This window comes from Vanellus vanellus (assembly GCF_965231255.1).
Source record: "Vanellus vanellus genome assembly, chromosome: 11".
In the NCBI taxonomy this organism is placed as follows: domain Eukaryota; kingdom Metazoa; phylum Chordata; class Aves; order Charadriiformes; family Charadriidae; genus Vanellus; species Vanellus vanellus.
Window position 1 is genome coordinate 594,485 of NC_138916.1, and position 14,002 is coordinate 608,486.

Sequence of the window (14,002 nt, forward strand, 5' to 3'; positions counted from 1 at the left end):
AGGCAGCCTTGCCCTCCAGTGTAGTGTCTGCTCTCCTCAATGCGGTGTCTTCTACAAATGTTATGAAAAAATCACTCTCTCATCTCATCGAGGTCATTAAAAAGACATTAAATAGGGCAGGTTGCAGTATAGACCCCTGCAGGACCCTACTATCTAGATGTCTCCAGTCAGAGTACCACGCATTGACAATGTACCTCTGAGCCTGCCTGTCCAGCTGTTTTCACTTATCTACTTATCCACCAATCTAGACCATAATATGCTAACATTGATATTGTGGGAGATGATGCCGAAAGCCTTGCTGACTTCCAGGGAAAAGACCACCAGGGCTCTCTACTGTCCAGAAATCCTGCCCTTTCTTCAGAAAAGGCAAAGAGAATGGCCAGGCACAATCTACCCTTGGTAAATCCAATCACCTGCTCTTTCAGACACCCAGAAATGGAATGCAAGTAGACATGCTCTGGGGTACAGCTTTTAGTTCCATTGGTCATTCTTAGGGCATTTTTGAAAAGTGCATGCAATGGTTGGGTGCTGCCAGTCATCAAGGAGTTCCCCCAAATTCCATGACCTTTCAAAGGTGATGGAGAGTGACCTCACAGTGACACTGGCCTGCTCGCTCAGCTTCCTGGGATGCTGCCCCTCTTGTCCCTCAGACAGGCAAGGATTGCGTTTGCCCCTGGCTTGATCCCCATCCACTACAGGCTGTTCTCTTCCAGAGTCCTTCCTGAAGGTGCAAAGGCTTGGGAAACCTTTCTGGGGAAGACTGAGGCAATGAGGATATAGAGTATCTCAGATCTGTCTACACTTGTTCTTATTAAATTCAGCACTGACCACACATCTTTATTTTTTTCTTAAACTGTTCTTGAAGTAGTAACAACTCCCTTTCATGCCCTTGAACCTCTTGTAAGGGTCAACACCAGCCTAAAGCCACCCCTATTTCTAAATTTCTCCTTGAGTCCTTGCATCCACCTCCTGAATGCTTCTTTTTCCTGTGGAGCTTCTTCATGAGTCCCTTCTTTAGCCAAGCTACTCTCATGAAATTTCTGGTTGTTTTCTTGCTTATTGTTCTGAACAGATCTTGTGCTTGGAAGGTGCTTTCCTGAAATATTAGCTGTACAGAGCTCTGCTGACCTTGAGTGCTGTTGCCCATGGGACTACCACCAAAAGTGCCTTGAAGAGACTAAAATCTTCTCCCACTACTTCATGGTCACTTGTTTTCACATCTATGATAACACTCCCTCTTTTGCAAGGACCAGATTTAGGTGAGCATCACCTTTGTTGGCCTGGCACCTGTGCAAAGAAGTTGTCCCAAGAGATCCTAGACACTTGCTGGATGGTATGCATTCTGCTATGCTCCCCTTTCAGTGAGTGTCAGAGTCATTAAAGCCACCGATAACATTTGGGGTCATGGATCTGGAGACTTCCATGGCTTGCTTAAATAAGTCTTTCTCCACTTCCTTACCCTGATTGCACATGCTTTGTTTCCTACCAGAATTTCACACTGACAGGCCTCTCCTCTGACCCTCACCCATAAGGGCTCACCCAACATGTTGCACATCCCATACATACAATAAGGTCCTGTATATGGAGGGTGTCCCCCTTCTCATCTTGCTGGCCTGCCTCTCCTGAAAAGCCTGTATGTACCATTGCAGCACCACTCGCAGTGTGAGCTGTCCCACCACCCTTGCCATTTATTCCATCAATATCAAAACTCTGTCGTGGCACACGGGACTTCAGCTCCTCCTGTCTTTACCTCAGGTTGATGGCAGTGATGCATGCTTGGGCTGCATCACCCCAGCACTGGGGCCAGGCTCAGATTTGTCACAGGAAAAGCTAGTACTGCATACCCAAGACCCAATATGTACAAATGCTGTGCTTGAGACCAGAGTGGCTGCCAGAGGATGGCAGATCTCAATGTGAAGGCACCAAAAGAGGAAACTTTGTTCCCCTCAAGGCCAGAAAAGCAGGGCTGGGCTCTGTAGCCTTGGAAGAAAAAGGCTTTGCTATCTGTAGTGTCACTGAAACACCCAAAGGCCTGTGGTGTGGGTAAAGCTGATTTCCAGGAGGACAAGGTGTTACTAAAAACATCCTTGGCTTTGGACGTGTTGTGATCCAGGAACACTGTGAAAATCATTACACTCTTCCTTGATTGTATCATCAAGGGGCTGAGCAAAGGATGGGTGAAAGAAGAACCAGCAGGGTCAACCACCCACCTCTCTACAATCTCCTTTCAGGTAGTTGCAGAGAGTGATAAGGTCTCCCCTCAGCCTCCTTTTCTCCAGGTTGAACAACCCCAGCTACCTCAGCCGTTCCTCATAAGACTTGTGCTCCAGACCCCTCACCAGCTTCTGGCCCACTTGTACAAGGTAGTGTTTCTCTGATAAAATTTCCAAAGTGTGAGTAGATGAATTGTTGGTGCTTGCCTCCTCTGAAGCACAGATCATGACTGCAATCTTCACTCAGGGTTTTGGAAAGGAGGCAGGATTCCCTTGTGCTGGTGTTTGACTCTTCAAAGGCTTTGACAGAGGCCAGGCTAAGGCTGAAAGAGTCCCTATATAAAAGTAACTTAGTCTGAGAAAAGGATGTGTTTGCTGCCTGGCATGGGGAATAACTTGTGAAGGAGAGGAAAGGAATACATAGCTGGTGCAGCCCAAGGCCTGGCTGGGTGGATGCTGAGCACCCCAGAGTCCAGAAGCAGAGAATAACCATATTGGCACACAGAAATGCAGAAATACCCTTGTGCCAAGGCCCTGGTGAGGTCTGAACTCACAACATCCAGTTTATGAGACCAGTACTCTAACCACTGAGCTACAGGGCCCACTCCAGTGTGATTTCCTGAGACAAGTACAAATTTTGTCCATTCCTTTCCTTTTGGATCTACTCAGAGCTTCCACTGAGTCTGCAGAGGAAAATACCTCCCTTCTCCTCTGTGACTGTAGGAAGACAGTGGGAGAAGAGAGTTTCCAGAACAAGAGCACAATGAACCTTTCCAGCTCTTCCATGACTAGAAGAGGATCTCTTCCCCTTTCCAGAAGGTTGGGCTGTCAGTGATACAATGACAATCCTGACACTAGGAATGGCACCCCAGGAACTGGCAGCACTGAATTTTCCTGGCATCTCTGTGTGCCTGCCCAGGTCTATCTCCTTCCTCTGATATTCCAACCACTTCCCGGTCCTGCTGTCTTGCAGCAAGATTCCCCCAGGGTCAGAAACTTACCTGAAATCATCATAGCCATCCACTGAGTCACAACTCTGCAACTTGGAAACTGGAAAAACTGATTGGCTAATAGGGATTGAGAACAAGATATGCAGTCATCCCCCACAGCAACATAAGTGCATATACATTCCTCTTTAAACCTATACAGTTAATGATATTGATAGAGGTAATCCTGACCTAGTAAGTTAGCTTATGCTAGTATTATTAATGACAGTCTTAGCTAACAGTTAATGAAACTAATAATGAACAGGACATTGCGTCATTTGAAGTACCTCTAGCTTTAATTAACTGGCAGTGAACAGAACGCTGTATTGCTTGAAGTTCCTATCCTCTTGACCTTAACACCTGGGATTAATTCTGTATAGGACGAGTTATATGATAACCTAGTCCAGCTGGCCAGCTTAACAGCAGAACTTACTTTTAAGGTATCCTGAAGTGAACTACCTTCATTATAATACTAAAAAACACACTCACGGGTGAAGAAGACCCATGCCCAGGTGATGACCCTTCCCCTGTGCAAGTGCAGTGACTGAAGAAAATGACACAGCAGATATTATAACTATATGTAAATTATTAACCAATCATTGTAACTGGGAGTGGGATACCTTGTAATTTTTGCGTATAAACATGATGGGGAAAATGGCTTAAGGTGTGCTTGATTTGTGGGAAATCCACCTAGCACCCAGGCCTGAATAAACACAGTATCTCTCCTCAGCATGTGAGATTGGTTAATTGAATGTCGGGCATGAATCTGCTTCTCAGACAACAATACGATAAGCTGCTTCTTTGTTTTCCACTATTTCTATCTGACCCATAGCACCCAGGCAGCAGAAGTGAACTAAGCCTTTTGTCACCCACAAGGGATAACTCAGAAATGAAAATAGAAAAGTGGGCAGAGAAAATGAAAGCTACAAGAAGGTAGGTAAAATTGATATATATGCCTTAAGGGGAAAATATTAAAAGCTCACTTTTGGAGGGGTACCTTGAAAGACTGGATTTGTGGTTAGGTGTACTGGGGACAGAATTGTGGAAGACTGAAACTTACTTTTAGGAACTTAGCGTAGAAAACAGGTGGGAAGACCACGGAGGAGATTCAGAAATCATCTTACTAAGATGACAAGACAATATTCTATACTCCTTTTGTAGCTTTCCAGGTATTCTGAGTTTTTTTTTTTTAGTTCAAAAGCTAGGAGTACAATTTTAATGCAACTGTTTCCCAGGTCAAAAACCTACTGTAAGCGGAGGGACTGCCATGACAAGTTATCAGTGGATGGGAACAGTGCATAAACCCCATCTTTGGGAGAACAAAAATGGTAAAGTATTGAATTAGCACTTCTGTGGAAGACAATAGTTTGTTAAATTTCTCTGGAGAAAACAGACAACAGAAAAATGAAGTTAGCAGGAAGAAACTGTAGGTTATTCACCCTTACTAACTTCAGAAGCTGTGTTATGAAGTGGGGGGTTGTTTCATTATGGTGCTACGCCCACTGCATGTGCCTCAGCTTTCCTACCTTCCTATCTGCTGCTCAGCTCCCCGTGGTCGATGAGAAACAACTTAGATTGTGAATGCCAATGGGCAGTAGATAAGTGTATATGTATATATGTGTGCTTTGGGGGAGGTCGTATTAGTGTCTTAAAGTGAGCTGTTGAACTGTCAAGTTCAAGCTTGCTAGTTGCTGGTACAAGCTAGTTGTAAGCTGTGATAACACGTGGACTAAACTGAAGTGACGCATACTGAATCCTCCCACTCAAGAAGACAGATGTGGAAACCACTGGTTAGTAGACTTATTGTGCATTGTGCTTTGTATAGAAACTATTTAGATGGAGAAAAATGGGCTTAGTGAGAGAAAGAAAAGAAGACCCCAGAAAAGAAGCTGTGTGAATCAAATGCCTGGGTGTGCCCAGGGCCCCACTGGTAACACCAAAGATTGATAACTGCAAGCAGTTGCATGGCACAAAACTGTCATAACTATCTGCTGACCTTCCCAGGCCAGCAGCAATCCCCCTGATGGGAAGAGATGTTGAGAACAAGTGAATGGCTCTGGGGTCGTGGGGGAATGAGAAGTATGTGAAATAATCAAGTAGTAAGAACTCTAATCTCAGTCATTCTTTAACAAACCCTGGCATCCAAATCCTCTACTCATTGTTTACTCTGCCTTGCCTGTGACACTCAACATTCACAACCTAAACATCAATGTTCCAGGTCTAAACAAGTCATCATGCTACGATAGACATTCAAATGGGCTTGTCTTCGCTGGTGGTTGGCCTTGAGATGTAGCAACCTCCTGCACATACCTAAAAGTTAGTATTCTCTATTAAACTGCTGAAGGCACCTGACTCCCTTATTCATAGTTAAGCCTTGTGTCTAATCAGCACGCAGATATTTTGTATGCCAAGGGGTATTTCCAGGGGTCTAGCTATGTGTGTATTTTGACACTATTAATGGCATTTGAAACCCTGTCATCTGTGACATCAGTTATTGCAGCCATCACAATCTGGTTGCTGAGTGACAGAATCCACTTCCCAGTTATATTCTCAAAAGCACAGACAAATTCCCTTGTCCTCTTTTAACTCAGCTGTGAAAGACTGACTCCAGCAATTCCTGTAGAGCTAGTGCCTGCCCATGTGTTGTTAAACTCAGCACTCTTCCCTCTTGTCAATCTTGTACTCTGCTTGTGGGCTTAAAACTCGCTGCTTTTCAGGGATCAGAAATGTGTGTCAAGCAAAAGATCCTTTTCTCTTCTAGAATTTGAAAAAGATTGGTGTTTTCCTTTACTGAGTTATAGCCATCAGTACGTTTAACATTAATAGCAAGTACCTCTTTTTGTTTCAGTCTATGTTCAAAGGTAGGGGACAAACAGCTTCAGGAAAGAATATGTTTCATTTTCTACTGTACCTTCAGACTGTCCTTTTACTTCAATTAGAATAGCATGAATAATTCAGAAAAGTTAGCAGAAGGTAATTAAATAAAGGAAGCAGAAGTTTCAATGCAAATGAAGTTCTGTGATTTGCTTCCTCCCAGGGGTTATTACATTTTCAAGGTCTTTTGGAGATTCTGTATTTCTCAAAACATGATCCAAGGTATATAGACTTGCCTACATAGGCTTCAAGCTATGCTTCAAATCCATTCAATGGATTGGTTTGGGTTAGAAGGTACCATCAAAGATCATCTAGTCAACCCCTCCCCCCTGCCATGGGCAAAGACATCTTGCACTAGTTCAAGTTGCTCAAAGCCCCATCCAACCTGACCTTGAACACTTCTAATGGTGAGGAATCCACAGCTTCTCTGGGAAACCTGTTCCAGTGTCTCACCACCCTCATCATAAAACATTTCTTCTTTATGTCCAATATAAAGCTACCCTCTTTCCATTTAAAACCATTACCCCTGGTCCTGTCACTGCAGACCCTGGTCTTTCCTTGTCTTTCTTATAAGACCCTTTTAAGTTTTGAAAGGCTGCAACAAGGTGTCCCTGCAGCCTACTCTTCTTCCAGGCTGAACAATGCCAACTCTTTCAGTCTTTCCTGTCAGGAGAGGTGTTCCAGCCCTCTGAAAATTTTCATGGCCCTCCTCTGGACCCGCTCGAGCATGCTAGGGACCACAGAGCTTTATGCACTATTCCAGGTGGGGTCTCACCAGACCAGTAAAGGGGCAGAATCACCTCCCTCGACCTGCTGACCATGCTGCTTTTGATGCAGCCCAGCATATATGATTGTCTTTCTGGGCTGCAAGCACCCATTGCTGGCTCATGTCCTATCTTTTGTCCACCGGTATCCCCAAGTCCTTCTCTACAGGTGTGCTCTCAATCAATTCATCTCCCAGTCTGTACTGATAGTGGGGATTGCCCCAACCCAGGTGCAGGACCCTGCACTTGGCCTTGCTGAACTTCATGAGGTTTACATGGGCCTGCTTCTTAAGCCTGTCAAGGCTTCTCTGTATGGCATTCCTTCCCTCGAGGGTATCAACAGCACCATTTATCTTGGTATCGTCTGTGAACTTCCTGAGGGTACACTCAATCACACTATCTATGCTTTTGATGAAGACAGAAATTAGTATTGGTCCCTGTAAGGACCCCTGAGAAACACCACTCATAACTGGTTTCCACTTGGACATCGAGCCTTTGATTGTAAGTCTTATCCATCTAATAGTCCACCCATCAAATATGTATCTCTCCAATTTAGAGGTCGGGGGACCATATCAAAGGCCTTACAAAAGTCCATGTATATGACATCAGTAGCTCTTCACTTTTCCACTGATGCAGTCACTCCATTGTAGAAAGTCACTACATTAGTCAAGAACATTTGCCTCTGGTGAAGCCATGTTGGCTATCTCCAATTACCTCCCTGTCTTCAATATACTTCAACATAACTTCCAGGAGGACATGTTTAATCATAGAATAGGGTTGGAAGGGACCTCTGGAGATCATCTATTCCAACCCCCCTGCCAGAGCAGGGACACCTTAGAGCAGGTTGCACAGGAACGCATCCAGGCGGGTTTTGAATGTCTCCAGAGATGGAGACTCCACCACCTCCCTGGGCAGCCTGTTCCAGTGCTCTACCACCCTCAAGGTAAAGAAGTTCCCCCTCATGTTTAGGTGGAACTTCCTATATTCAAGTTTGTGCCTGTTACCTCTTGTCCTGTCACTGGGCACCACCGAAAAGAGCCTGGCTCCATCCTCCTGGCACCCACCCTTTAAGTATTTATAAGCATGGATCAGGTCCCCCCTCAACTGTCTTTTTTCCAGACTAAAGAGACCCAATTCCCGTAGTCTTTCTTCATGAGAGGTGTTCCAGTCCCCTAATCATCTTAGTAGCCCTATGCTGCACCCTCTCCAGCAGTTCCCTGTCCTTCTTGAGCTGGGGAGCCCAGAACTGGACACAGTACTCCAGGTGCGGCCTCACCAAGGCAGAGTAGAGGGGGAGGATGACCTCCCTTGACCTGCTGGCCACACTCTTCTTGATGCACCCCAGGATGCCATTGGCCTTCTTGGCCACAAGGGCACATTGCTGGCTCATGGTCATCCTGTTGTCCACCAGGACTCCCAGGTCTCTTTCTACAGAGCTGCTCTCCAGCAGGTCAGCCCCCAACCTGTACTGCTGCATGGGGTTATTCCTCCCCAGGTGCAGCACCCTACACTTGCTCTTATTGAATTTCATAAGATTCCTCTCCACCCAACTCTCCAGCCTGTCCAGGTCTCTCTGTATGGCAGCACAGCCTTCTGGTGTGTCAGCCACCCCTCCCAGCTTTGTATCACCAGCAAACTTGCTGAGGGTGCACTCTATCCCCTCATCCAAGTCGTTGATAAATATATTGAACAGGACTGGACCCAGTACTGACCCCTGGGGAACACCACTCATCACTGACCTCCAACTAGACTCTGCACCCCTAACCACAACCCACTGAGCTCTGTCTTGCAACCAGTTTTCTATCCAGCTTACTGTCCATTCATCTAACCCACTCTTCCTAAGCTTCCCTATGAGGATGCTGTGGGAGACCATGTCGAACGCCTTGCTGAAGTCAAGGTAGACCACATCCACGGCTCTTCCCTCATCTATCCATCCAGTCACACCATCATAGAAGGCTATCAGATTAGTCAGACATGATTTCCCCTTGGTGAATCCATGCTGAGTACTTCTGATAGCCTTCTCTTCCTCCATGTGCCTTGAGATGATGCCCAGAACAAGCTGTTCCATCATCTTTCCATGGATGGAGGTGAGGCTGACTGGCCTGTAGTTCCCTGGGTCCTCCTTCTTGCCCTTTTTGAAGACTGGAGTGACATTGGCTTTCCTCCAGTCCTCAGGCAACTCACCTGTTCTCCAGGACCTTTCAAAGATCACAGTATCACAGTATCACAGTATGCTAGGGATTGGAAGGGACCTCAAAAGATCAGTCCAATCCCCCTGTCGGAGCAGGAACACCTAGATGAGATTGCACAGGAAGGCGTCCAGGTGAGTTTTGAATGTCTCCAGAGAAGGAGACTCCACAACCTCCCTGGGCAGCCTGTTCCAGTGCTCTGTCACCCTCACTGAGAAGAAGTTTCTTCTCAAATTTAAGTGGAACCTCTTGTGTTCCAGCTTGAATCCATTACCCCTTGTCCTATCATTGGTTGCTACTGAGAAGAGCCTGGCTCCATCCTCATGACATTCCCCCTTTATATATTTATAAACGCTAATAAGATCACCCCTCAGTCTCCTCTTCTCCAAACTAAAGAGACCCATCTCCCTCAGTCTTTCCTCATAAGGGAGATGCTCCACTCCCTTAATCATCTTAGTTGCCCTAAGATGGTGGAGAGTGGCCCAGCAATGACCTCTGCCAGCTCCCTCAGCACTCTCGGGTGCATCCCATCAGGGCCCATGGACTTGTGAATATCTAATTGACCTAACTGGTCCCTCACTTGATCCTCCTCAACCCAGGGGAAGTCTTCCTCTTTCCCCGTTACTTTCTCCAAGGCCTGGGACTCCTGAGGGCTCAGCCGGGTAGTAAAGACCGACGCAAAGAAGGCATTTGATAACTCCGCCTTCTCCGCATCCTCCATCACCATGGCTCCTGTCTCATTCAACAGTGGGCCCACAGCTTCTCTGGTCATCCTTTTGCCTCCAATATACCTGAAGAAGCCCTTCCTGTTGAGCTTGACATCCCTTGCCAGGTTTAGTTCCAAGGCGGCTTTGGCTTTCCTTGTTTCATCCCTGCACACTCTGGCAGCATTCTTGTAATCTTCCCAAGGGGTTAGGCCATTCTTCCACTGAGTGTAAACTTCCTTCTTCCACTTGAGCTTGTTCAGAAGCTCCCTGCTCAACTAGGCAGGCCTCCTGCGTCCCTTGGCTGATTTCTTGCTCTTTGGGATGCACCGATCCTGAGCTTAGAGGAAGTGGTCTTTGAATACCAACCAGCTTTCTTGAGCCCCTTTGCCTTCCAGAGCTCTAGTCCACGGTATCTCCCCAAGCAGTTTCTTGAAGAGATCAAAGTTAGCCCTCCTGAAGTCTAAGGTTGTGATTTTGCTTCTTGTTGTTTTGTGTGTAGTGCCCATGATCCCGAACTCTATCTTTTCATGATCGCTACAGCCTAGGGTGCCCCCAACCTTAACGTCCTCCACCAGTCCCTCTGTGTTGGTTAATACTAGGTCCAGGAGTGCTCCTCTCCTTGTTGGCTCCTGCACCACCTGTGTTAAAAAGTTATCATCAATACACTGGAGGAGCCTCCTGGACTGTGTGTGACAGGCCGTGTGGTCTACCCAGCAGATATCTGGGTGATTGAAGTCCCCCATAAGAATCAAGGCCTGAGATTGGGAGGCTATCTTTAGCTGTCTGTAGAAAGCCTCATCAGCTACCTCATCCTGATCAGGTGGTCTGTAATAAACTCCCACAACAGTGTGCCTCATATTTGCCTGGCCCTTAATCCTTACCCATAAGCTTTCAACCCTCTCTACATCCACCCCCAGTGAGAGCTCAATGCATTCTAGTTGCTCTCTCACATAGAGCGCAACTCCACCACCACGTCTCATTGGCCTATCTTTCCTGAAAAGGACATAGCCATCCGTGACAGTATTCCAGTCATGTGAGCTGTCCCACCACGTCTCAGTAATTGCAATGAGATCGTGGCCTTGCAATCGTGCACAGATCTCCAGCTCCTCCTGCTTATTCCCCATGCTGCGTGCATTGGTGTATAAGCATTTCAGAGCAAAAGTCATGTGTGTGGTTTGGACCTTTGAGATGTGGTGGGCCTTCTGGCTCTCAGGAGAACTGGCTACAAGTGCCGAGCGACTATGCCCTGGCACCTCACCAGCTAGCCCAGTACCATCCCCACCCCCCTTCAAAAAATTATCTTACTGAGGTGAGGCTGACTCATCAGTCGTTCCCAGGGTCCTTCTTATTACTATTTTAAAAATGGGTGCAATATTCTCTTTCCTACAGTTAATGGGAACTTGACTGCCATGGCTTTTCAAACATGATGGAGAGTGGCTTAGCAACTGCATCTGCCAGTTCCTTCAGGACCCTGAGATGCATCTCATTGTGTCCCATGGACTTGAGTGTGTTCAGGTTCCTCAGGTGGTCTCAAACCTGATCTTCTTTTATGATGGGAAGGACTTCATTCCTCAAATTCCCACCTGGAGGTTCAGGGACTTGGGATATGTGGAAAGAGTGATTGCCCTCAGTTTTCACTGAGGCAAAAAAAAAAAAAAAAAATTTGAGTACCTCAGCCTTCTCCATGTTGGTTGCCACTGGTTCTCCTGTCTTATTAGGGAGATAGATTTTTTTTTTTTTTAATTTTCCTTTTCTGTCCAACATACCTGTAGAAGCCCTTCTTATTACTCTTCACATCCCTTGCCAAATTCAAATCCAACTGTGCCTTAGCTTTCCTGATCCCATCCCTACACATCTGGGCAGTATCCCTATATTCTTCCCAGGATGCATGACCCTGGTTCCACTGCCTGTTCATTTCCTTCTTATAGGAAGAAGTAGATGAGGCCTCCTTTGAGATAACTGCAAAAAGACTCATATTTACAGATCCTAGTCCTCCTGGGGACCTGAATCACCTTGGTATCTGCTGAAGGGACAGCACTGATTGCAACTTTCTAGCACAGGTGGCTGAAGAGTCAGAGAGATGCTGTGCTGGACTCAGTTATTATAAACAAGGAAGAAATGGGTGAAGTGAAGGTCGGAAGCTGCCTTGGATGCATTGACCATGTGGTGGTGAAGTTCAGGATTGTAAGACCAGGGAGTAGGGTTTAAAAAGCAGGATCATAGCCCTAGGATTCAGTAGATCAAACCTCAGCCTCGTTATGGATCTGCTTGAAAGAATCCCATGAAATATGTTCCTGGAGAGCCCTAAACGTAAGCCCTCAAAAGCAGATTCATGGGGGACACTGCTAAGCATCTCCCTAAATAATTTAAAGTTTGCTCTCTTGAAATCCAGGGCAGTTACTCTGTCCTTTTTTCTCATCGCGTCAACAATTTTAAACTCAACCATTTCATGATGTCTGTGGCCAAGACAGCCACCTACCATCACATCTCCCATGAGTCCTTCTCTCCTTACTATTTTCAGCTATTCTGGCATGGATGCTTCCACAACTAACAAACCCGTGGAGTTGCTCCAGTATGGGTTCTTCCACAGGCTGCAGTCTTCTGGAGTTGCATTTGCAACTTATTGTTCTTCTGTGTGTCTTCACATTTGTCCTCACACTCATCCTCACATGTGTTCTCCTGAATCTCTCATTGTACCTTGTCCTGTGTCTCACTTCGTGCTTCCTCATATGCCTCCTTTTGCATCTCCATTTGTACGCCCTTTCCCTGGTGTTTACTACCCTTTCCTTAATATGTTTGAGCTGAGGTATTGTATGTTCCTCCGATTGGTTCAAATTTTGTCACAGGGTGTTACATTACTGAGCTGGCTGCAATGCACTGTGACTAGCACAGGTCAGTCTGTGACCTTCTCCATCAGAACAGCTGATGACCTTCTCCAGCTGAACAGAGCAGTCATCAGTTGGTGTGGAGCACCTACCTACAGAGCATTTGTAGCAAGGGATAACTTACAATACCTGTCTTGGAAAGTCAGGAACCAGTCAGCATATCCAGCTGACTGATCTTCCACCCGTCTGGGCTTTGCCCTCATGTTGCTGATTTGTGAAGTCAGATCAATTATTTCTGCTTCCCAGGATTTAATTTCCCACTGCTGGAAAAGAAACCCCTGGAAGATTGAGGCCTTCTCAGAAACTCAGAGGGCTGGTGAAATCCTTAATCTTGTGAAACTTCATAATAAAATACGAAGTAAAAAGGCTGTTTCCATGGCAAGGTTTTGGTAGCAGGGGGGCTGCAGGGTGGCCTGTGCAAGAAGAGGCCAGGGGCTGCCCTGGCCAGTTCCAGCCAGCACTGTGACAGCCCCACTGCAGGACACAGCTGAGCCCAGCAGCCAAGTTGGTGGCACCTCTGTGAAAACATGTTTAAGAAAGAGCAGAAGATTGCACAGGCAGTGAGGAGGCAGGAAAAACGTGTGAGAAACAGCTTTGTGAGCAGCAAGGTCAGAGATTAAGGAGGGGGAAGAGGTGTTCTAGGTGCTGGAGAAGAGATTCCCCTGTAGCCCATGGAGGACTGCATGCTGGAGCAGGTGGATGTTTCCTGAAGAAGCTGTGGCCTTTGGAGAGCCCACATAGCAGCAGGTTTCTCCTGATAGGAATTGTGGACCACAGAGAGTATCCGTGCAGGAGCAGGGAAAAAGTGCGAGGAGGAAAGAGCAGCTGAGAGGAACTATTATGCACTCATCCCAACTCCCCAGTCTGTACTGTAACTCCTGCCCTGTTCCCCTGCCTTCCTGCACCATTTGGACTCTGGGGGAGAGGTAGAGGATTTGTGAATGAAGGATTGAAGTTGAGCCTGGGGAAAAGGGAGGATTAGTCGAAGGTGTTGTCTTAATTTTGCTTTCACACCACTGAACTCTATTTTAATTGGAAATGAATTAAATTAATTTTTCCCAAGTCAAGTCTGTTCTGCTCATGATGGTAATTGGTAAGTGAGCTCACTGTCTTGATTTTGACCCACAAGCTTTGTCACAGAATCACAGAATTTTCAGAGTTGGAAGGGACCTCTAGAGATCATCTAGTCCAACTCCCCTGCTAAAGCAGGACTGCCTAGAGCACATTACTCAGGACTGCATGCAGGCGGGTCTTGAAAATCTCCAGAGAAGGGGACTCTACAACCTCCCTGGGCAGCCTGTTCCAGTGCTCTGTCACCCTCACCGTAAAGAAGTTTTTCCGTGTATTTGAACGGAACTTCCTGTGTTCTAACCTGTGCCCATTG